This window comes from Eucyclogobius newberryi, unplaced genomic scaffold (assembly GCF_026437365.1).
Source record: "Eucyclogobius newberryi isolate DKJ021-1_F unplaced genomic scaffold, fEucNew1.0.hap1 SCAF_21, whole genome shotgun sequence".
In the NCBI taxonomy this organism is placed as follows: domain Eukaryota; kingdom Metazoa; phylum Chordata; class Actinopteri; order Gobiiformes; family Gobiidae; genus Eucyclogobius; species Eucyclogobius newberryi.
This window is the reverse complement of record NW_027315846.1, coordinates 5954329-5979461: the sequence shown is the minus strand read 5'-3', so window position 1 is coordinate 5979461 and position 25133 is coordinate 5954329. Positions and strand designations below refer to the sequence as shown.

Sequence of the window (25133 nt, the reverse complement as noted above, 5' to 3'; positions counted from 1 at the left end):
GTCTGCATAATTGTGATGGGACACATTTTCACTGCGTATCAACTGACCTAACGGCAGCATGTAGAGGTTGAACAGAAGGGGACCCAGGACTGACCCTTGGGGCACTCCACAGGTCAGGGTCATGTGGTCTGAGACACAGCTACCAATTTCAACAAAGTACTTCCTGTCTTCCAGATAGGACCTTAACCAGTTTAGGGCAGTGCCAGTGATGCCCACCCAGTCCTCTAGTCTCTGTAAGAGGATCCCATGATCGACAGTGTCAAAAGCAGCACTCAGATCTAACAGAATTAAGACTGAGGCTTTGCCCGTGTCAGTGTTCAGGCGGATGTCATTTGTCACCTTGACAAGAGCAGTCTCAGTGCTGCGATGAGGTCTAAAACCTGACTGAAAAACATCAAATGAGTTGTCTATTAAGAGGAAATATGTGAGTGGTTGTAAACAACCTTTTCAAGGACTTTGCCCCAAAATGGCAGCTTGGAGATGGGCCGGTAATTACTCAGTACTGCGGCATCAAGACTGCTCTTCTTTAGGAGAGGCTTTATGACCGCAGTTTTCAAAGACATTGGGAATGTTCCAGATTGAAGCGACATGTTGACTATGTGAGTGAGTGGTGCTAACAAACTGTTCAGCACAGACTTTAGAAATCTGGTGGGTAACACATCGAGGCAGCATGTAGATGAACTCAGACTGGTGATGATCTCCTGGACAGTTTTGTCAGTTACTGGTGCAAAGTGAGTTGATACTTATCTATGTAAGTATAAATATAAGTATAAGTCGCGACCCGGCCAAAACTATGGAAAACCTGCATTCCCGAACTGCTGTGTTAGTAATCCCTTTTCCAGGCCTCGTTGGCGCAGTAGGCAGCGCGTCAGTCTCATAATCTGAAGGTCGTGAGTTCGAGCCTCACACGGGGCACTATTTTTGCTACTGAGCTGATCTTTACCCACGTTCTGGCACTTTCTGTCATAAAAGTGGTGATTTTGAGTCCGTTTCACAATATCAGGGCCAGTAATGATTGAAACACAGGCTGTCACCGATAATTTATATGTTAAAACTGTGATTATTGTCATTTGTAAGTAATTGTTGGTTTTATTTACTTATTTTTTGTGATCTGGCAACCCTGGTTTAGGCCTTTACAAATACGTTTTGGAAATACATACATTTCAGGAATGAAATATCGCTGTAAATTGTATTTTCTTGACTTGAAATATACATCATGTCTTTTGGGTTCATTAGTTATCGTGGGTAAATTTATGGAGTATTTTTTCGTCAGTTTTGAAACGTTTACGCGGCAGAAGATAGAACAGTAATGACATATCTGTGACTCTTTATGATCCTAATGCTGTATCTTTTGATTATTTTAAACACGGTTCAAAAGGGTTTATTATTCTGCTAAAATGGTCTTCAATATTATTGTTTTTTCACAGCAATTAAAGGAACTGATCGTGATTTGTGTAACGTTTACATCAGGGCTATTCAACATGAGGCCTGCGGGCCAAATCAGGCCCGCCAAGTGATTTAATCCGGCCCACAACCCATTTTAAAAAACAAAACAACAAAAAATAACCTTGTTTGCAGAGCTGCTTTATAGTCTATTCTCTGAGCCACAGGAGCCAGTGCAGAGACCTGAGAACAGGAATAATGTGATGGTACTTCCTGGTTCTAGTCAGGACCCGAGCAGCACCGTTCTGGATGTACTGCAGCTGTTTTACAGCTCGTTTGGAGAGGCCAGTGAGCAGCTGTTACAGTCTAATCTACTGGAGACAAACGCATGGATAAGTCTCTCCAAATCTGGTTTGTTTGGCAATGTTTTTTATATGGTAAAAAGCTGCTGATGTTATTGATTTTATGTGGCTGTTAAAATTCAAGTCTGAGTCCATTATTACCCCCAGATTTCTAACTTGATTCGTAGGTTTTAGAGCCAGGCTCTGGAGGTGACCGCTAACACTTTCTCTTTGTTTCTGTGGGCCAAAGACGATTATTTCAGTCTTGTCTGAGTTCAGCTGGAGAAAGTTGTTTTGCATCCACAAACTGATCTGTTGGATGCAGTGACAGAGTGAATCCACTGGTCCCTATTCACCTGCCGACAGTGAAACATAGATCTGAGTGTGGTCTGCATAATTGTGATGGGACACATTTTCACTGCGTATCAACTGACCTAACGGCAGCATGTAGAGGTTGAACAGAAGGGGACCCAGGACTGACCCTTGGGGCACTCCACAGGTCAGGGTCATGTGGTCTGAGACACAGCTACCAATTTCAACAAAGTACTTCCTGTCTTCCAGATAGGACCTTAACCAGTTTAGGGCAGTGCCAGTGATGCCCACCCAGTCCTCTAGTCTCTGTAAGAGGATCCCATGATCGACAGTGTCAAAAGCAGCACTCAGATCTAACAGAATTAAGACTGAGGCTTTGCCCGTGTCAGTGTTCAGGCGGATGTCATTTGTCACCTTGACAAGAGCAGTCTCAGTGCTGCGATGAGGTCTAAAACCTGACTGAAAAACATCAAATGAGTTGTCTATTAAGAGGAAATATGTGAGTGGTTGTAAACAACCTTTTCAAGGACTTTGCCCCAAAATGGCAGCTTGGAGATGGGCCGGTAATTACTCAGTACTGCGGCATCAAGACTGCTCTTCTTTAGGAGAGGCTTTATGACCGCAGTTTTCAAAGACATTGGGAATGTTCCAGATTGAAGCGACATGTTGACTATGTGAGTGAGTGGTGCTAACAAACTGTTCAGCACAGACTTTAGAAATCTGGTGGGTAACACATCGAGGCAGCATGTAGATGAACTCAGACTGGTGATGATCTCCTGGACAGTTTTGTCAGTTACTGGTGCAAAGTGAGTTGATACTTATCTATGTAAGTATAAATATAAGTATAAGTCGCGACCCGGCCAAAACTATGGAAAACCTGCATTCCGGAACTGCTGTGTTAGTAATCCCTTTTCCAGGCTAGTTGGCGCAGTAGGCAGCGCGTCAGTCTCATAATCTGAAGGTCGTGAGTTCGAGCCTCACACGGGGCACTATTTTTGCTACTGAGCTGATCTTTACCCACGTTCTGGCACTTTCTGTCATAAAAGTGGTGATTTTGAGTCCGTTTCACAATATCAGGGCCAGTAATGATTGAAACACAGGCTGTCACCGATAATTTATATGTTAAAACTGTGATTATTGTCATTTGTAAGTAATTGTTGGTTTTATTTACTTATTTTTTGTGATCTGGCAACCCTGGTTTAGGCCTTTACAAATACGTTTTGGAAATACATACATTTCAGGAATGAAATATCGCTGTAAATTGTATTTTCTTGACTTGAAATATACATCATGTCTTTTGGGTTCATTAGTTATCGTGGGTAAATTTATGGAGTATTTTTTCGTCAGTTTTGAAACGTTTACGCGGCAGAAGATAGAACAGTAATGACATATCTGTGACTCTTTATGATCCTAATGCTGTATCTTTTGATTATTTTAAACACGGTTCAAAAGGGTTTATTATTCTGCTAAAATGGTCTTCAATATTATTGTTTTTTCACAGCAATTAAAGGAACTGATCGTGATTTGTGTAACGTTTACATCAGGGCTATTCAACATGAGGCCTGCGGGCCAAATCAGGCCCGCCAAGTGATTTAATCCGGCCCACAACCCATTTTAAAAAACAAAACAACAAAAAATAACCTTGTTTGCAGAGCTGCTTTATAGTCTATTCTCTGAGCCACAGGAGCCAGTGCAGAGACCTGAGAACAGGAATAATGTGATGGTACTTCCTGGTTCTAGTCAGGACCCGAGCAGCACCGTTCTGGATGTACTGCAGCTGTTTTACAGCTCGTTTGGAGAGGCCAGTGAGCAGCTGTTACAGTCTAATCTACTGGAGACAAACGCATGGATAAGTCTCTCCAAATCTGGTTTGTTTGGCAATGTTTTTTATATGGTAAAAAGCTGCTGATGTTATTGATTTTATGTGGCTGTTAAAATTCAAGTCTGAGTCCATTATTACCCCCAGATTTCTAACTTGATTCGTAGGTTTTAGAGCCAGGCTCTGGAGGTGACCGCTAACACTTTCTCTTTGTTTCTGTGGGCCAAAGACGATTATTTCAGTCTTGTCTGAGTTCAGCTGGAGAAAGTTGTTTTGCATCCACAAACTGATCTGTTGGATGCAGTGACAGAGTGAATCCACTGGTCCCTATTCACCTGCCGACAGTGAAACATAGATCTGAGTGTGGTCTGCATAATTGTGATGGGACACATTTTCACTGCGTATCAACTGACCTAACGGCAGCATGTAGAGGTTGAACAGAAGGGGACCCAGGACTGACCCTTGGGGCACTCCACAGGTCAGGGTCATGTGGTCTGAGACACAGCTACCAATTTCAACAAAGTACTTCCTGTCTTCCAGATAGGACCTTAACCAGTTTAGGGCAGTGCCAGTGATGCCCACCCAGTCCTCTAGTCTCTGTAAGAGGATCCCATGATCGACAGTGTCAAAAGCAGCACTCAGATCTAACAGAATTAAGACTGAGGCTTTGCCCGTGTCAGTGTTCAGGCGGATGTCATTTGTCACCTTGACAAGAGCAGTCTCAGTGCTGCGATGAGGTCTAAAACCTGACTGAAAAACATCAAATGAGTTGTCTATTAAGAGGAAATATGTGAGTGGTTGTAAACAACCTTTTCAAGGACTTTGCCCCAAAATGGCAGCTTGGAGATGGGCCGGTAATTACTCAGTACTGCGGCATCAAGACTGCTCTTCTTTAGGAGAGGCTTTATGACCGCAGTTTTCAAAGACATTGGGAATGTTCCAGATTGAAGCGACATGTTGACTATGTGAGTGAGTGGTGCTAACAAACTGTTCAGCACAGACTTTAGAAATCTGGTGGGTAACACATCGAGGCAGCATGTAGATGAACTCAGACTGGTGATGATCTCCTGGACAGTTTTGTCAGTTACTGGTGCAAAGTGAGTTGATACTTATCTATGTAAGTATAAATATAAGTATAAGTCGCGACCCGGCCAAAACTATGGAAAACCTGCATTCCCGAACTGCTGTGTTAGTAATCCCTTTTCCAGGCCTCGTTGGCGCAGTAGGCAGCGCGTCAGTCTCATAATCTGAAGGTCGTGAGTTCGAGCCTCACACGGGGCACTATTTTTGCTACTGAGCTGATCTTTACCCACGTTCTGGCACTTTCTGTCATAAAAGTGGTGATTTTGAGTCCGTTTCACAATATCAGGGCCAGTAATGATTGAAACACAGGCTGTCACCGATAATTTATATGTTAAAACTGTGATTATTGTCATTTGTAAGTAATTGTTGGTTTTATTTACTTATTTTTTGTGATCTGGCAACCCTGGTTTAGGCCTTTACAAATACGTTTTGGAAATACATACATTTCAGGAATGAAATATCGCTGTAAATTGTATTTTCTTGACTTGAAATATACATCATGTCTTTTGGGTTCATTAGTTATCGTGGGTAAATTTATGGAGTATTTTTTCGTCAGTTTTGAAACGTTTACGCGGCAGAAGATAGAACAGTAATGACATATCTGTGACTCTTTATGATCCTAATGCTGTATCTTTTGATTATTTTAAACACGGTTCAAAAGGGTTTATTATTCTGCTAAAATGGTCTTCAATATTATTGTTTTTTCACAGCAATTAAAGGAACTGATCGTGATTTGTGTAACGTTTACATCAGGGCTATTCAACATGAGGCCTGCGGGCCAAATCAGGCCCGCCAAGTGATTTAATCCGGCCCACAACCCATTTTAAAAAACAAAACAACAAAAAATAACCTTGTTTGCAGAGCTGCTTTATAGTCTATTCTCTGAGCCACAGGAGCCAGTGCAGAGACCTGAGAACAGGAATAATGTGATGGTACTTCCTGGTTCTAGTCAGGACCCGAGCAGCACCGTTCTGGATGTACTGCAGCTGTTTTACAGCTCGTTTGGAGAGGCCAGTGAGCAGCTGTTACAGTCTAATCTACTGGAGACAAACGCATGGATAAGTCTCTCCAAATCTGGTTTGTTTGGCAATGTTTTTTATATGGTAAAAAGCTGCTGATGTTATTGATTTTATGTGGCTGTTAAAATTCAAGTCTGAGTCCATTATTACCCCCAGATTTCTAACTTGATTCGTAGGTTTTAGAGCCAGGCTCTGGAGGTGACCGCTAACACTTTCTCTTTGTTTCTGTGGGCCAAAGACGATTATTTCAGTCTTGTCTGAGTTCAGCTGGAGAAAGTTGTTTTGCATCCACAAACTGATCTGTTGGATGCAGTGACAGAGTGAATCCACTGGTCCCTATTCACCTGCCGACAGTGAAACATAGATCTGAGTGTGGTCTGCATAATTGTGATGGGACACATTTTCACTGCGTATCAACTGACCTAACGGCAGCATGTAGAGGTTGAACAGAAGGGGACCCAGGACTGACCCTTGGGGCACTCCACAGGTCAGGGTCATGTGGTCTGAGACACAGCTACCAATTTCAACAAAGTACTTCCTGTCTTCCAGATAGGACCTTAACCAGTTTAGGGCAGTGCCAGTGATGCCCACCCAGTCCTCTAGTCTCTGTAAGAGGATCCCATGATCGACAGTGTCAAAAGCAGCACTCAGATCTAACAGAATTAAGACTGAGGCTTTGCCCGTGTCAGTGTTCAGGCGGATGTCATTTGTCACCTTGACAAGAGCAGTCTCAGTGCTGCGATGAGGTCTAAAACCTGACTGAAAAACATCAAATGAGTTGTCTATTAAGAGGAAATATGTGAGTGGTTGTAAACAACCTTTTCAAGGACTTTGCCCCAAAATGGCAGCTTGGAGATGGGCCGGTAATTACTCAGTACTGCGGCATCAAGACTGCTCTTCTTTAGGAGAGGCTTTATGACCGCAGTTTTCAAAGACATTGGGAATGTTCCAGATTGAAGCGACATGTTGACTATGTGAGTGAGTGGTGCTAACAAACTGTTCAGCACAGACTTTAGAAATCTGGTGGGTAACACATCGAGGCAGCATGTAGATGAACTCAGACTGGTGATGATCTCCTGGACAGTTTTGTCAGTTACTGGTGCAAAGTGAGTTGATACTTATCTATGTAAGTATAAATATAAGTATAAGTCGCGACCCGGCCAAAACTATGGAAAACCTGCATTCCCGAACTGCTGTGTTAGTAATCCCTTTTCCAGGCCTCGTTGGCGCAGTAGGCAGCGCGTCAGTCTCATAATCTGAAGGTCGTGAGTTCGAGCCTCACACGGGGCACTATTTTTGCTACTGAGCTGATCTTTACCCACGTTCTGGCACTTTCTGTCATAAAAGTGGTGATTTTGAGTCCGTTTCACAATATCAGGGCCAGTAATGATTGAAACACAGGCTGTCACCGATAATTTATATGTTAAAACTGTGATTATTGTCATTTGTAAGTAATTGTTGGTTTTATTTACTTATTTTTTGTGATCTGGCAACCCTGGTTTAGGCCTTTACAAATACGTTTTGGAAATACATACATTTCAGGAATGAAATATCGCTGTAAATTGTATTTTCTTGACTTGAAATATACATCATGTCTTTTGGGTTCATTAGTTATCGTGGGTAAATTTATGGAGTATTTTTTCGTCAGTTTTGAAACGTTTACGCGGCAGAAGATAGAACAGTAATGACATATCTGTGACTCTTTATGATCCTAATGCTGTATCTTTTGATTATTTTAAACACGGTTCAAAAGGGTTTATTATTCTGCTAAAATGGTCTTCAATATTATTGTTTTTTCACAGCAATTAAAGGAACTGATCGTGATTTGTTTAACGTTTACATCAGGGCTATTCAACATGAGGCCTGCGGGCCAAATCAGGCCCGCCAAGTGATTTAATCCGGCCCACAACCCATTTTAAAAAACAAAACAACAAAAAATAACCTTGTTTGCAGAGCTGCTTTATAGTCTATTCTCTGAGCCACAGGAGCCAGTGCAGAGACCTGAGAACAGGAATAATGTGATGGTACTTCCTGGTTCTAGTCAGGACCCGAGCAGCACCGTTCTGGATGTACTGCAGCTGTTTTACAGCTCGTTTGGAGAGGCCAGTGAGCAGCTGTTACAGTCTAATCTACTGGAGACAAACGCATGGATAAGTCTCTCCAAATCTGGTTTGTTTGGCAATGTTTTTTATATGGTAAAAAGCTGCTGATGTTATTGATTTTATGTGGCTGTTAAAATTCAAGTCTGAGTCCATTATTACCCCCAGATTTCTAACTTGATTCGTAGGTTTTAGAGCCAGGCTCTGGAGGTGACCGCTAACACTTTCTCTTTGTTTCTGTGGGCCAAAGACGATTATTTCAGTCTTGTCTGAGTTCAGCTGGAGAAAGTTGTTTTGCATCCACAAACTGATCTGTTGGATGCAGTGACAGAGTGAATCCACTGGTCCCTATTCACCTGCCGACAGTGAAACATAGATCTGAGTGTGGTCTGCATAATTGTGATGGGACACATTTTCACTGCGTATCAACTGACCTAACGGCAGCATGTAGAGGTTGAACAGAAGGGGACCCAGGACTGACCCTTGGGGCACTCCACAGGTCAGGGTCATGTGGTCTGAGACACAGCTACCAATTTCAACAAAGTACTTCCTGTCTTCCAGATAGGACCTTAACCAGTTTAGGGCAGTGCCAGTGATGCCCACCCAGTCCTCTAGTCTCTGTAAGAGGATCCCATGATCGACAGTGTCAAAAGCAGCACTCAGATCTAACAGAATTAAGACTGAGGCTTTGCCCGTGTCAGTGTTCAGGCGGATGTCATTTGTCACCTTGACAAGAGCAGTCTCAGTGCTGCGATGAGGTCTAAAACCTGACTGAAAAACATCAAATGAGTTGTCTATTAAGAGGAAATATGTGAGTGGTTGTAAACAACCTTTTCAAGGACTTTGCCCCAAAATGGCAGCTTGGAGATGGGCCGGTAATTACTCAGTACTGCGGCATCAAGACTGCTCTTCTTTAGGAGAGGCTTTATGACCGCAGTTTTCAAAGACATTGGGAATGTTCCAGATTGAAGCGACATGTTGACTATGTGAGTGAGTGGTGCTAACAAACTGTTCAGCACAGACTTTAGAAATCTGGTGGGTAACACATCGAGGCAGCATGTAGATGAACTCAGACTGGTGATGATCTCCTGGACAGTTTTGTCAGTTACTGGTGAAAAGTGAGTTGATACTTATCTATGTAAGTATAAATATAAGTATAAGTCGCGACCCGGCCAAAACTATGGAAAACCTGCATTCCGGAACTGCTGTGTTAGTAATCCCTTGTTGGTCCGGGCCTCGTTGGCGCAGTAGGCAACGGGTCAGTCCCATAATCTGAAGGTAGTGAGTTCGAGCCTCACACGGGGCACGAGTTTTGCTACTGAGCTGATCTTTACCCACGTTCTGGCACTTTCTGTCATAAAAGTGGTGATTTTTAGTCCGTTTCACAATATCAGGGCCAGTAATGATTGAAACACAGGCTGTCACCAATAATTTATATGTTAAAACTGTGATTATTGTCATTTGTAAGTAATTGTTGGTTTTATTGACTTATTTTTTGACATCTGGCAACCCTGGTTTAGGCCTTTACAAATACGTTTTGGAAATACATACGTTTCAGGAATGAAATATCGCTGTAAATTGTATTTTCTTGACTTGAAATATACATCATGTCTTTTGGGTTCATTAGTTATCGTGGGTAAATTTATGGAGTATTTTTTCGTCAGTTTTGAAACGTTTACGCGGCAGAAGATAGAACAGTAATGACATATCTGTGACTCTTTATGATCCTAATGCTGTATCTTTTGATTATTTTAAACACGGTTCAAAAGGGTTTATTATTCTGCTAAAATGGTCTTCAATATTATTGTTTTTTCACAGCAATTAAAGGAACTGATCGTGATTTGTTTAACGTTTACATCAGGGCTATTCAACATGAGGCCTGCGGGCCAAATCAGGCCCGCCAAGTGATTTAATCCGGCCCACAACCCATTTTAAAAAACAAAACAACAAAAAATAACCTTGTTTGCAGAGCTGCTTTATAGTCTATTCTCTGAGCCACAGGAGCCAGTGCAGAGACCTGAGAACAGGAATAATGTGATGGTACTTCCTGGTTCTAGTCAGGACCCGAGCAGCACCGTTCTGGATGTACTGCAGCTGTTTTACAGCTCGTTTGGAGAGGCCAGTGAGCAGCTGTTACAGTCTAATCTACTGGAGACAAACGCATGGATAAGTCTCTCCAAATCTGGTTTGTTTGGCAATGTTTTTTATATGGTAAAAAGCTGCTGATGTTATTGATTTTATGTGGCTGTTAAAATTCAAGTCTGAGTCCATTATTACCCCCAGATTTCTAACTTGATTCGTAGGTTTTAGAGCCAGGCTCTGGAGGTGACCGCTAACACTTTCTCTTTGTTTCTGTGGGCCAAAGACGATTATTTCAGTCTTGTCTGAGTTCAGCTGGAGAAAGTTGTTTTGCATCCACAAACTGATCTGTTGGATGCAGTGACAGAGTGAATCCACTGGTCCCTATTCACCTGCCGACAGTGAAACATAGATCTGAGTGTGGTCTGCATAATTGTGATGGGACACATTTTCACTGCGTATCAACTGACCTAACGGCAGCATGTAGAGGTTGAACAGAAGGGGACCCAGGACTGACCCTTGGGGCACTCCACAGGTCAGGGTCATGTGGTCTGAGACACAGCTACCAATTTCAACAAAGTACTTCCTGTCTTCCAGATAGGACCTTAACCAGTTTAGGGCAGTGCCAGTGATGCCCACCCAGTCCTCTAGTCTCTGTAAGAGGATCCCATGATCGACAGTGTCAAAAGCAGCACTCAGATCTAACAGAATTAAGACTGAGGCTTTGCCCGTGTCAGTGTTCAGGCGGATGTCATTTGTCACCTTGACAAGAGCAGTCTCAGTGCTGCGATGAGGTCTAAAACCTGACTGAAAAACATCAAATGAGTTGTCTATTAAGAGGAAATATGTGAGTGGTTGTAAACAACCTTTTCAAGGACTTTGCCCCAAAATGGCAGCTTGGAGATGGGCCGGTAATTACTCAGTACTGCGGCATCAAGACTGCTCTTCTTTAGGAGAGGCTTTATGACCGCAGTTTTCAAAGACATTGGGAATGTTCCAGATTGAAGCGACATGTTGACTATGTGAGTGAGTGGTGCTAACAAACTGTTCAGCACAGACTTTAGAAATCTGGTGGGTAACACATCGAGGCAGCATGTAGATGAACTCAGACTGGTGATGATCTCCTGGACAGTTTTGTCAGTTACTGGTGCAAAGTGAGTTGATACTTATCTATGTAAGTATAAATATAAGTATAAGTCGCGACCCGGCCAAAACTATGGAAAACCTGCATTCCGGAACTGCTGTGTAGTAATCCCTTTTCCAGGCCTCGTTGGCGCAGTAGGCAGCGCGTCAGTCTCATAATCTGAAGGTCGTGAGTTCGAGCCTCACACGGGGCACTATTTTTGCTACTGAGCTGATCTTTACCCACGTTCTGGCACTTTCTGTCATAAAAGTGGTGATTTTGAGTCCGTTTCACAATATCAGGGCCAGTAATGATTGAAACACAGGCTGTCACCGATAATTTATATGTTAAAACTGTGATTATTGTCATTTGTAAGTAATTGTTGGTTTTATTTACTTATTTTTTGTGATCTGGCAACCCTGGTTTAGGCCTTTACAAATACGTTTTGGAAATACATACATTTCAGGAATGAAATATCGCTGTAAATTGTATTTTCTTGACTTGAAATATACATCATGTCTTTTGGGTTCATTAGTTATCGTGGGTAAATTTATGGAGTATTTTTTCGTCAGTTTTGAAACGTTTACGCGGCAGAAGATAGAACAGTAATGACATATCTGTGACTCTTTATGATCCTAATGCTGTATCTTTTGATTATTTTAAACACGGTTCAAAAGGGTTTATTATTCTGCTAAAATGGTCTTCAATATTATTGTTTTTTCACAGCAATTAAAGGAACTGATCGTGATTTGTGTAACGTTTACATCAGGGCTATTCAACATGAGGCCTGCGGGCCAAATCAGGCCCGCCAAGTGATTTAATCCGGCCCACAACCCATTTTAAAAAACAAAACAACAAAAAATAACCTTGTTTGCAGAGCTGCTTTATAGTCTATTCTCTGAGCCACAGGAGCCAGTGCAGAGACCTGAGAACAGGAATAATGTGATGGTACTTCCTGGTTCTAGTCAGGACCCGAGCAGCACCGTTCTGGATGTACTGCAGCTGTTTTACAGCTCGTTTGGAGAGGCCAGTGAGCAGCTGTTACAGTCTAATCTACTGGAGACAAACGCATGGATAAGTCTCTCCAAATCTGGTTTGTTTGGCAATGTTTTTTATATGGTAAAAAGCTGCTGATGTTATTGATTTTATGTGGCTGTTAAAATTCAAGTCTGAGTCCATTATTACCCCCAGATTTCTAACTTGATTTGTAGGTTTTAGAGCCAGGCTCTGGAGGTGACCGCTAACACTTTCTCTTTGTTTCTGTGGGCCAAAGACGATTATTTCAGTCTTGTCTGAGTTCAGCTGGAGAAAGTTGTTTTGCATCCACAAACTGATCTGTTGGATGCAGTGACAGAGTGAATCCACTGGTCCCTATTCACCTGCCGACAGTGAAACATAGATCTGAGTGTGGTCTGCATAATTGTGATGGGACACATTTTCACTGCGTATCAACTGACCTAACGGCAGCATGTAGAGGTTGAACAGAAGGGGACCCAGGACTGACCCTTGGGGCACTCCACAGGTCAGGGTCATGTGGTCTGAGACACAGCTACCAATTTCAACAAAGTACTTCCTGTCTTCCAGATAGGACCTTAACCAGTTTAGGGCAGTGCCAGTGATGCCCACCCAGTCCTCTAGTCTCTGTAAGAGGATCCCATGATCGACAGTGTCAAAAGCAGCACTCAGATCTAACAGAATTAAGACTGAGGCTTTGCCCGTGTCAGTGTTCAGGCGGATGTCATTTGTCACCTTGACAAGAGCAGTCTCAGTGCTGCGATGAGGTCTAAAACCTGACTGAAAAACATCAAATGAGTTGTCTATTAAGAGGAAATATGTGAGTGGTTGTAAACAACCTTTTCAAGGACTTTGCCCCAAAACGGCAGCTTGGAGATGGGCCGGTAATTACTCAGTACTGCGGCATCAAGACTGCTCTTCTTTAGGAGAGGCTTTATGACCGCAGTTTTCAAAGACATTGGGAATGTTCCAGATTGAAGCGACATGTTGACTATGTGAGTGAGTGGTGCTAACAAACTGTTCAGCACAGACTTTAGAAATCTGGTGGGTAACACATCGAGGCAGCATGTAGATGAACTCAGACTGGTGATGATCTCCTGGACAGTTTTGTCAGTTACTGGTGCAAAGTGAGTTGATACTTATCTATGTAAGTATAAATATAAGTATAAGTCGCGACCCGGCCAAAACTATGGAAAACCTGCATTCCGGAACTGCTGTGTAGTAATCCCTTTTCCAGGCCTCGTTGGCGCAGTAGGCAGCGCGTCAGTCTCATAATCTGAAGGTCGCGAGTTCGAGCCTCACACGGGGCACTATTTTTGCTACTGAGCTGATCTTTACCCACGTTCTGGCACTTTCTGTCATAAAAGTGGTGATTTGAGTCCGTTTCACAATATCAGGGCCAGTAATGATTGAAACACAGGCTGTCACCGATAATTTATATGTTAAAACTGTGATTATTGTCATTTGTAAGTAATTGTTGGTTTTATTTACTTATTTTTTGTGATCTGGCAACCCTGGTTTAGGCCTTTACAAATACGTTTTGGAAATACATACATTTCAGGAATGAAATATCGCTGTAAATTGTATTTTCTTGACTTGAAATATACATCATGTCTTTTGGGTTCATTAGTTATCGTGGGTAAATTTATGGAGTATTTTTTCGTCAGTTTTGAAACGTTTACGCGGCAGAAGATAGAACAGTAATGACATATCTGTGACTCTTTATGATCCTAATGCTGTATCTTTTGATTATTTTAAACACGGTTCAAAAGGGTTTATTATTCTGCTAAAATGGTCTTCAATATTATTGTTTTTTCACAGCAATTAAAGGAACTGATCGTGATTTGTGTAACGTTTACATCAGGGCTATTCAACATGAGGCCTGCGGGCCAAATCAGGCCCGCCAAGTGATTTAATCCGGCCCACAACCCATTTTAAAAAACAAAACAACAAAAAATAACCTTGTTTGCAGAGCTGCTTTATAGTCTATTCTCTGAGCCACAGGAGCCAGTGCAGAGACCTGAGAACAGGAATAATGTGATGGTACTTCCTGGTTCCAGTCAGGACCCGAGCAGCACCGTTCTGGATGTACTGCAGCTGTTTTACAGCTCGTTTGGAGAGGCCAGTGAGCAGCTGTTACAGTCTAATCTACTGGAGACAAACGCATGGATAAGTCTCTCCAAATCTGGTTTGTTTGGCAATGTTTTTTATATGGTAAAAAGCTGCTGATGTTATTGATTTTATGTGGCTGTTAAAATTCAAGTCTGAGTCCATTATTACCCCCAGATTTCTAACTTGATTCGTAGGTTTTAGAGCCAGGCTCTGGAGGTGACCGCTAACACTTTCTCTTTGTTTCTGTGGGCCAAAGACGATTATTTCAGTCTTGTCTGAGTTCAGCTGGAGAAAGTTGTTTTGCATCCACAAACTGATCTGTTGGATGCAGTGACAGAGTGAATCCACTGGTCCCTATTCACCTGCCGACAGTGAAACATAGATCTGAGTGTGGTCTGCATAATTGTGATGGGACACATTTTCACTGCGTATCAACTGACCTAACGGCAGCATGTAGAGGTTGAACAGAAGGGGACCCAGGACTGACCCTTGGGGCACTCCACAGGTCAGGGTCATGTGGTCTGAGACACAGCTACCAATTTCAACAAAGTACTTCCTGTCTTCCAGATAGGACCTTAACCAGTTTAGGGCAGTGCCAGTGATGCCCACCCAGTCCTCTAGTCTCTGTAAGAGGATCCCATGATCGACAGTGTCAAAAGCAGCACTCAGATCTAACAGAATTAAGACTGAGGCATTGCCCATGTCAGTGTTCAGGCGGATGTCATTTGTCACCTTGACAAGAGCGGTCTCAGTGCTGCGATGAGGTCTAAAACCTGACTGAAAAACATCAAATGAGTTGTCTATTAAGAGGAAATATGTGAGTGGTTGTAAACAACCTTTTCAAGGACTTTGCCCCAAAATGGCAGCTTGGAGATGGGCCGGTAATTACTCAGTACTGCGGCATCAAGACTGCTCTTCTTTAGGAGAGGCTTTATGACCGCAGTTTTCAAAGACATTGGGAATGTTCCAGATTGAAGCGACATGTTGACTATGTGAGTGAGTGGTGCTAACAAACTGTTCAGCACAGACTTTAGAAATCTGGTGGGTAACACATCGAGGCAGCATGTAGATGAACTCAGACTGGTGATGATCTCCTGGACAGTTTTGTCAGTTACTGGTGCAAAGTGAGTTGATACTTATCTATGTAAGTATAAATATAAGTATAAGTCGCGACCCGGCCAAAACTATGGAAAACCTGCATTCCCGAACTGCTGTGTTAGTAATCCCTTTTCCAGGCCTCGTTGGCGCAGTAGGCAGCGCGTCAGTCTCATAATCTGAAGGTCGTGAGTTCGAGTCTCACACGGGGCACTATTTTTGCTACTGAGCTGATCTTTACCCACGTTCTGGCACTTTCTGTCATAAAAGTGGTGATTTTGAGTCCGTTTCACAATATCAGGGCCAGTAATGATTGAAACACAGGCTGTCACCGATAATTTATATGTTAAAACTGTGATTATTGTCATTTGTAAGTAATTGTTGGTTTTATTTACTTATTTTTTGTGATCTGGCAACCCTGGTTTAGGCCTTTACAAATACGTTTTGGAAATACATACATTTCAGGAATGAAATATCGCTGTAAATTGTATTTTCTTGACTTGAAATATACATCATGTCTTTTGGGTTCATTAGTTATCGTGGGTAAATTTATGGAGTATTTTTTCGTCAGTTTTGAAACGTTTACGCGGCAGAAGATAGAACAGTAATGACATATCTGTGACTCTTTATGATCCTAATGCTGTATCTTTTGATTATTTTAAACACGGTTCAAAAGGGTTTATTATTCTGCTAAAATGGTCTTCAATATTATTGTTTTTTCACAGCAATTAAAGGAACTGATCGTGATTTGTTTAACGTTTACATCAGGGCTATTCAACATGAGGCCTGCGGGCCAAATCAGGCCCGCCAAGTGATTTAATCCGGCCCACAACCCATTTTAAAAAACAAAACAACAAAAAATAACCTTGTTTGCAGAGCTGCTTTATAGTCTATTCTCTGAGCCACAGGAGCCAGTGCAGAGACCTGAGAACAGGAATAGTGTGATGGTACTTCCTGGTTCTAGTCAGGACCCGAGCAGCACCGTTCTGGATGTACTGCAGCTGTTTTACAGCTCGTTTGGAGAGGCCAGTGAGCAGCTGTTACAGTCTAATCTACTGGAGACAAACGCATGGATAAGTCTCTCCAAATCTGGTTTGTTTGGCAATGTTTTTTATATGGTAAAAAGCTGCTGATGTTATTGATTTGATGTGGCTGTTAAAATTCAAGTCTGAGTCCATTATTACCCCCAGATTTCTAACTTGATTCGTAGGTTTTAGAGCCAGGCTCTGGAGGTGACCGCTAACACTTTCTCTTTGTTTCTGTGGGCCAAAGACGATTATTTCAGTCTTGTCTGAGTTCAGCTGGAGAAAGTTGTTTTGCATCCACAAACTGATCTGTTGGATGCAGTGACAGAGTGAATCCACTGGTCCCTATTCACCTGCCGACAGTGAAACATAGATCTGAGTGTGGTCTGCATAATTGTGATGGGACACATTTTCACTGCGTATCAACTGACCTAACGGCAGCATGTAGAGGTTGAACAGAAGGGGACCCAGGACTGACCCTTGGGGCACTCCACAGGTCAGGGTCATGTGGTCTGAGACACAGCTACCAATTTCAACAAAGTACTTCCTGTCTTCCAGATAGGACCTTAACCAGTTTAGGGCAGTGCCAGTGATGCCCACCCAGTCCTCTAGTCTCTGTAAGAGGATCCCATGATCGACAGTGTCAAAAGCAGCACTCAGATCTAACAGAATTAAGACTGAGGCTTTGCCCGTGTCAGTGTTCAGGCGGATGTCATTTGTCACCTTGACAAGAGCAGTCTCAGTGCTGCGATGAGGTCTAAAACCTGACTGAAAAACATCAAATGAGTTGTCTATTAAGAGGAAATATGTGAGTGGTTGTAAACAACCTTTTCAAGGACTTTGCCCCAAAATGGCAGCTTGGAGATGGGCCGGTAATTACTCAGTACTGCGGCATCAAGACTGCTCTTCTTTAGGAGAGGCTTTATGACCGCAGTTTTCAAAGACATTGGGAATGTTCCAGATTGAAGCGACATGTTGACTATGTGAGTGAGTGGTGCTAACAAACTGTTCAGCACAGACTTTAGAAATCTGGTGGGTAACACATCGAGGCAGCATGTAGATGAACTCAGACTGGTGATGATCTCCTGGACAGTTTTGTCAGTTACTGGTGCAAAGTGAGTTGATACTTATCTATGTAAGTATAAATATAAGTATAAGTCGCGACCCGGCCAAAACTATGGAAAACCTGCATTCCGGAACTGCTGTGTAGTAATCCCTTTTCCAGGCCTCGTTGGCGCAGTAGGCAGCGCGTCAGTCTCATAATCTGAAGGTCGTGAGTTCGAGCCTCACACGGGGCACTATTTTTGCTACTGAGCTGATCTTTACCCACGTTCTGGCACTTTCTGTCATAAAAGTGGTGATTTTGAGTCCGTTTCACAATATCAGGGCCAGTAATGATTGAAACACAGGCTGTCACCGATAATTTATATGTTAAAACTGTGATTATTGTCATTTGTAAGTAATTGTTGGTTTTATTTACTTATTTTTTGTGATCTGGCAACCCTGGTTTAGGCCTTTACAAATACGTTTTGGAAATACATACATTTCAGGAATGAAATATCGCTGTAAATTGTATTTTCTTGACTTGAAATATACATCATGTCTTTTGGGTTCATTAGTTATCGTGGGTAAATTTATGGAGTATTTTTTCGTCAGTTTTGAAACGTTTACGCGGCAGAAGATAGAACAGTAATGACATATCTGTGACTCTTTATGATCCTAATGCTGTATCTTTTGATTATTTTAAACACGGTTCAAAAGGGTTTATTATTCTGCTAAAATGGTCTTCAATATTATTGTTTTTTCACAGCAATTAAAGGAACTGATCGTGATTTGTGTAACGTTTACATCAGGGCTATTCAACATGAGGCCTGCGGGCCAAATCAGGCCCGCCAAGTGATTTAATCCGGCCCACAACCCATTTTAAAAAACAAAACAACAAAAAATAACCTTGTTTGCAGAGCTGCTTTATAGTCTATTCTCTGAGCCACAGGAGCCAGTGCAGAGACCTGAGAACAGGAATAATGTGATGGTACTTCCTGGTTCTAGTCAGGACCCGAGCAGCACCGTTCTGGATGTACTGCAGCTGTTTTACAGCTCGTTTGGAGAGGCCAGTGAGCAGCTGTTACAGTCTAATCTACTGGAGACAAACGCATGGATAAGTCTCTCCAAATCTGGTTTGTTTGGCAATGTTTTTTATATGGTAAAAAGCTGCTGATGTTATTGATTTTATGTGGCTGTTAAAATTCAAGTCTGAGTCCATTATTACCCCCAGATTTCTAACTTGATTCGTAGGTTTTAGAGCCAGGCTCTGGAGGTGACCGCTAACACTTTCTCTTTGTTTCTGTGGGCCAAAGACGATTATTTCAGTCTTGTCTGAGTTCAGCTGGAGAAAGTTGTTTTGCATCCACAAACTGATCTGTTGGATGCAGTGACAGAGTGAATCCACTGGTCCCTATTCACCTGCCGACAGTGAAACATAGATCTGAGTGTGGTCTGCATAATTGTGATGGGACACATTTTCACTGCGTATCAACTGACCTAACGGCAGCATGTAGAGGTTGAACAGAAGGGGACCCAGGACTGACCCTTGGGGCACTCCACAGGTCTGGGTCATGTGGTCTGAGACACAGCTACCAATTTCAACAAAGTACTTCCTGTCTTCCAGATAGGACCTTAACCAGTTTAGGGCAGTGCCAGTGATGCCCACCCAGTCCTCTAGTCTCTGTAAGAGGATCCCATGATCGACAGTGTCAAAAGCAGCACTCAGATCTAACAGAATTAAGACTGAGGCTTTGCCCGTGTCAGTGTTCAGGCGGATGTCATTTGTCACCTTGACAAGAGCAGTCTCAGTGCTGCGATGAGGTCTAAAACCTGACTGAAAAACATCAAATGAGTTGTCTATTAAGAGGAAATATGTGAGTGGTTGTAAACAACCTTTTCAAGGACTTTGCCCCAAAATGGCAGCTTGGAGATGGGCCGGTAATTACTCAGTACTGCGGCATCAAGACTGCTCTTCTTTAGGAGAGGCTTTATGACCGCAGTTTTCAAAGACATTGGGAATGTTCCAGATTGAAGCGACATGTTGACTATGTGAGTGAGTGGTGCTAACAAACTGTTCAGCACAGACTTTAGAAATCTGGTGGGTAACACATCGAGGCAGCATGTAGATGAACTCAGACTGGTGATGATCTCCTGGACAGTTTTGTCAGTTACTGGTGCAAAGTGAGTTGATACTTATCTATGTAAGTATAAATATAAGTATAAGTCGCGACCCGGCCAAAACTATGGAAAACCTGCATTCCCGAACTGCTGTGTTAGTAATCCCTTGTTGGTCCAGGCCTCGTTGGCGCAGTAGGCAACGGGTCAGTCCCATAATCTGAAGGTAGTGAGTTCGAGCCTCACACGGGGCACGAGTTTTGCTACTGAGCTGATCTTTACCCACGTTCTGGCACTTTCTGTCATAAAAGTGGTGATTTTTAGTCCGTTTCACAATATCAGGGCCAGTAATGATTAAAACACAGGCTGTCACCGATAATTTATATGTTAAAACTGTGATTATTGTCATTTGTAAGTAATTGTTGGTTTTATTTACTTATTTTTTGTGATCTGGCAACCCTGGTTTAGGCCTTTACAAATACGTTTTGGAAATACATACGTTTCAGGAATTAAATATCGCTGTAAATTGTATTTTCTTGACTTGAAATATACATCATGTCTTTTGGGTTCATTAGTTATCGTGGGTAAATTTATGGAGTATTTTTTCGTCAGTTTTGAAACGTTTACGCGGCAGAAGATAGAACAGTAATGACATATCTGTGACTCTTTATGATCCTAATGCTGTATCTTTTGATTATTTTAAACACGGTTCAAAAGGGTTTATTATTCTGCTAAAATGGTCTTCAATATTATTGTTTTTTCACAGCAATTAAAGGAACTGATCGTGATTTGTTTAACGTTTACATCAGGGCTATTCAACATGAGGCCTGCGGGCCAAATCAGGCCCGCCAAGTGATTTAATCCGGCCCACAACCCATTTTAAAAAACAAAACAACAAAAAATAACCTTGTTTGCAGAGCTGCTTTATAGTCTATTCTCTGAGCCACAGGAGCCAGTGCAGAGACCTGAGAACAGGAATAATGTGATGGTACTTCCTGGTTCTAGTCAGGACCCGAGCAGCACCGTTCTGGATGTACTGCAGCTGTTTTACAGCTCGTTTGGAGAGGCCAGTGAGCAGCTGTTACAGTCTAATCTACTGGAGACAAACGCATGGATAAGTCTCTCCAAATCTGGTTTGTTTGGCAATGTTTTTTATATGGTAAAAAGCTGCTGATGTTATTGATTTTATGTGGCTGTTAAAATTCAAGTCTGAGTCCATTATTACCCCCAGATTTCTAACTTGATTCGTAGGTTTTAGAGCCAGGCTCTGGAGGTGACCGCTAACACTTTCTCTTTGTTTCTGTGGGCCAAAGACGATTATTTCAGTCTTGTCTGAGTTCAGCTGGAGAAAGTTGTTTTGCATCCACAAACTGATCTGTTGGATGCAGTGACAGAGTGAATCCACTGGTCCCTATTCACCTGCCGACAGTGAAACATAGATCTGAGTGTGGTCTGCATAATTGTGATGGGACACATTTTCACTGCGTATCAACTGACCTAACGGCAGCATGTAGAGGTTGAACAGAAGGGGACCCAGGACTGACCCTTGGGGCACTCCACAGGTCAGGGTCATGTGGTCTGAGACACAGCTACCAATTTCAACAAAGTACTTCCTGTCTTCCAGATAGGACCTTAACCAGTTTAGGGCAGTGCCAGTGATGCCCACCCAGTCCTCTAGTCTCTGTAAGAGGATCCCATGATCGACAGTGTCAAAAGCAGCACTCAGATCTAACAGAATTAAGACTGAGGCTTTGCCCGTGTCAGTGTTCAGGCGGATGTCATTTGTCACCTTGACAAGAGCAGTCTCAGTGCTGCGATGAGGTCTAAAACCTGACTGAAAAACATCAAATGAGTTGTCTATTAAGAGGAAATATGTGAGTGGTTGTAAACAACCTTTTCAAGGACTTTGCCCCAAAATGGCAGCTTGGAGATGGGCCGGTAATTACTCAGTACTGCGGCATCAAGACTGCTCTTCTTTAGGAGAGGCTTTATGACCGCAGTTTTCAAAGACATTGGGAATGTTCCAGATTGAAGCGACATGTTGACTATGTGAGTGAGTGGTGCTAACAAACTGTTCAGCACAGACTTTAGAAATCTGGTGGGTAACACATCGAGGCAGCATGTAGATGAACTCAGACTGGTGATGATCTCCTGGACAGTTTTGTCAGTTACTGGTGCAAAGTGAGTTGATACTTATCTATGTAAGTATAAATATAAGTATAAGTCGCGACCCGGCCAAAACTATGGAAAACCTGCATTCCCGAACTGCTGTGTTAGTAATCCCTTGTTGGTCCAGGCCTCGTTGGCGCAGTAGGCAACGGGTCAGTCCCATAATCTGAAGGTAGTGAGTTCGAGCCTCACACGGGGCACGAGTTTTGCTACTGAGCTGATCTTTACCCACGTTCTGGCACTTTCTGTCATAAAAGTGGTGATTTTTAGTCCGTTTCACAATATCAGGCCCAGTAATGATTGAAACACAGGCTGTCACCAATAATTTATGTGTTAAAACTGTGATTATTGTCATTTGTAAGTAATTGTTGGTTTTATTTACTTATTTTTTGTGATCTGGCAACCCTGGTTTAGGCCTTTACAAATACGTTTTGGAAATACATACGTTTCAGGAATTAAATATCGCTGTAAATTGTATTTTCTTGACTTGAAATATACATCATGTCTTTTGGGTTCATTAGTTATCGTGGGTAAATTTATGGAATATTTTTTCGTCAGTTTTGAAACGTTTACGCGGCAGAAGATAGAACAGTAATGACATATCTGTGACTCTTTATGATCCTAATGCTGTATCTTTTGATTATTTTAAACACGGTTCAAAAGGGTTTATTATTCTGCTAAAATGGTCATCAATATTATTGTTTTTTCACAGCAATTAAAGGAACTAATCGTGATTTGTTTAACGTTTACATCAGGGCTATTCAACATGAGGCCTGCGGGCCAAATCAGGCCCGCCAAGTGATTTAATCTGGCCCACAACCCATTTTAAAAAACAAAACAACAAAAAATAACCTTGTTTGCAGAGCTGCTTTATAGTCTATTCTCTGAGCCACAGGAGCCAGTGCAGAGACCTGAGAACAGGAATAATGTGATGGTACTTCCTGGTTCTAGTCAGGACCCGAGCAGCACCGTTCTGGATGTACTGCAGCTGTTTTACAGCTCGTTTGGAGAGGCCAGTGAGCAGCTGTTACAGTCTAATCTACTGGAGACAAACGCATGGATAAGTCTCTCCAAATTTGGTTTGTTTGGCAATGTTTTTTATATGGTAAAAAGCTGCTGATGTTATTGATTTGATGTGGCTGTTAAAATTCAAGTCTGAGTCCATTATTACCCCCAGATTTCTAACTTGATTTGTAGGTTTTAGAGCAAGACTCTGGAGGTGACCGCTAACACTTTCTCTTTGTTTCTGTGGGCCAAAGACGATTATTTCAGTCTTGTCTGATTTCAGCTGGAGAAAGTTGTTTTGCATCCACAAACTGATCTGTTGGATGCAGTGACAGAGTGAATCCACTGGTCCATATTCACCTGCCGATAGTGAAACATAGATCTGAGTGTGGTCTGCATAATTGTGATGGGACACATTTTCACTGCGTATCAACTGACCTAACGGCAGCATGTAGAGGTTGAACAGAAGGGGACCCAGGACTGACCCTTGGGGCACTCCACAGGTCAGGGTCATGTGGTCTGAGACACAGCTACCAATTTCAACAAAGTACTTCCTGTCTTCCAGATAGGACCTTAACCAGTTTAGGGCAGTGCCAGTGATGCCCACCCAGTCCTCTAGTCTCTGTAAGAGGATCCCATGATCGACAGTGTCAAAAGCAGCACTCAGATCTAACAGAATTAAGAGTGAGGCTTTGCCCGTGTCAGTGTTCAGGCGGATGTCATTTGTCACCTTGACAAGAGCAGTCTCAGTGCTGCGATGAGGTCTAAAACCTGACTGAAAAACATTAAATGAGTTGTCTATTAAGAGGAAATCTGTGAGCGGTTGTAAACAACCTTTTCAAGGACTTTGCCCCAAAATGGCAGATTAGAGATGGGCCCGTAATTACTCAGTACTGCGGCATCAAGACTGCTCTTCTTTAGGAGAGGCTTTATGACCGCAGTTTTCAAAGACATTGGGAATGTTCCAGATTGAAGCGACATGTTGACTATGTGAGTGAGTGGTGCTAACAAACTGTTCAGCACAGACTTTAGAAATCTGGTGGGTAACACATCGAGGCAGCATGTAGATGAACTCAGACTGGTGATGATCTCCTGGACAGTTTTGTCAGTTACTGGTGCAAAGTGAGTTGATACTTATTTATGTAAGTATAAATATAAGTATAAGTCGCGACCCGGCCAAAACTATGAAAAACCTGCATTCCGGAACTGCTGTGTTAGTAATCCCTTGTTGGTCCAGGCCTCGTTGGCGCAGTAGGCAGCGGGTCAGTCTCATAATCTGAAGGTCGTGAGTTCGAGCCTCACACGGGGCATGAGTTTTGCTACTGAGCTGATCTTTACCCACGTTCTGGCACTTTCTGTCATAAAAGTGGTGATTTTTAGTCCGTTTCACAATATCAGGGCCAGTAATGATTGAAACACAGGCTGTCACCGATAATTTATATGTTAAAACTGTGATTATTGTCATTTTTAAGTAATTGTTGGTTTTATTTACTTATTTTTTGTGATCTGGCAACCCTGGTTTAGGCCTTTACAAATACGTTTTTGAAATACATACGTTTCAGGAATGAAATATCGCTGTAAATTGTATTTTCTTGACTTGAAATATACATCATGTCTTTTGGGTTCATTAGTTATCGTGGGTAAATTTATGGAGTATTTTTTCGTCAGTTTTGAAACGTTTACTCGGCAGAAGATAGAACAGTAATGACATATCTGTGACTCTTTATGATCCTAATGCTGTATCTTTTGATTATTTTAAACACGGTTCAAAAGGGTTTATTATTCTGCTAAAATGGTCTTCAATATTATTGTTTTTTCACAGCAATTAAAGGAACTGATCGTGATTTGTTTAACGTTTACATCAGGGCTATTCAACATGAGGCCTGCGGGCCAAATCAGGCCCGCCAAGTGATTTAATCCGGCCCACAACCCATTTTAAAAAACAAAACAACAAAAAATAACCTGGTTTGCAGGTTCATTTCTGGGTTAGCGATAGTTTAGACCTGAGTTGGTCTTGGTTTAGTCCTCGTTTCATTCTGCTTTAGACCTTGTTTGGTTCTGGGTCAGTCCTGGTTAAGACCCGGTTGGTCCTAGTCTAGTCCTAGTTTGATTCTGGTTCAGTTCCAGATGGGCAATTTTACAAAGGAATGCAATAATGTTAATGCATAATGTGAAGTATAAGTCGCACCCTGGCAAAAACTATGAAAAACCTGCATTCAGGAAGTGCTCTGTTAGCATGTTGTCGTTAGCGTGACCAAAACGCTGCTCTGACCAATGGAAGGAGGGGAAATCTATC

The 25133-nt window shown here is 42.3% G+C and overlaps 1 protein-coding gene and 9 non-coding genes across 10 annotated transcripts in view; all 10 read left to right on the top strand.

The window, feature by feature from the left end:
• The window catches only part of LOC140370980 (cyclin-K-like), a 143814-nt gene that overhangs the window by 116787 nt on the left and 1894 nt on the right, over positions 1-25133 (top strand). The window lies entirely within an intron of this gene.
• trnam-cau (transfer RNA methionine (anticodon CAU)) lies at positions 843-915 on the top strand. The gene has a single exon. It is a non-coding gene; the product is annotated as a tRNA-Met (tRNA).
• On the top strand, positions 2953-3025 carry trnam-cau (transfer RNA methionine (anticodon CAU)). The gene has a single exon. It is a non-coding gene; the product is annotated as a tRNA-Met (tRNA).
• Positions 5064-5136, top strand: trnam-cau (transfer RNA methionine (anticodon CAU)). Its single transcript has one exon. It is a non-coding gene; the product is annotated as a tRNA-Met (tRNA).
• Positions 7175-7247, top strand: trnam-cau (transfer RNA methionine (anticodon CAU)). Its single transcript has one exon. It is a non-coding gene; the product is annotated as a tRNA-Met (tRNA).
• Positions 11400-11472, top strand: trnam-cau (transfer RNA methionine (anticodon CAU)). The gene has a single exon. It is a non-coding gene; the product is annotated as a tRNA-Met (tRNA).
• On the top strand, positions 13510-13582 carry trnam-cau (transfer RNA methionine (anticodon CAU)). The gene has a single exon. It is a non-coding gene; the product is annotated as a tRNA-Met (tRNA).
• Positions 15620-15692, top strand: trnam-cau (transfer RNA methionine (anticodon CAU)). Its single transcript has one exon. It is a non-coding gene; the product is annotated as a tRNA-Met (tRNA).
• trnam-cau (transfer RNA methionine (anticodon CAU)) lies at positions 17730-17802 on the top strand. Its single transcript has one exon. It is a non-coding gene; the product is annotated as a tRNA-Met (tRNA).
• On the top strand, positions 24075-24147 carry trnam-cau (transfer RNA methionine (anticodon CAU)). Its single transcript has one exon. It is a non-coding gene; the product is annotated as a tRNA-Met (tRNA).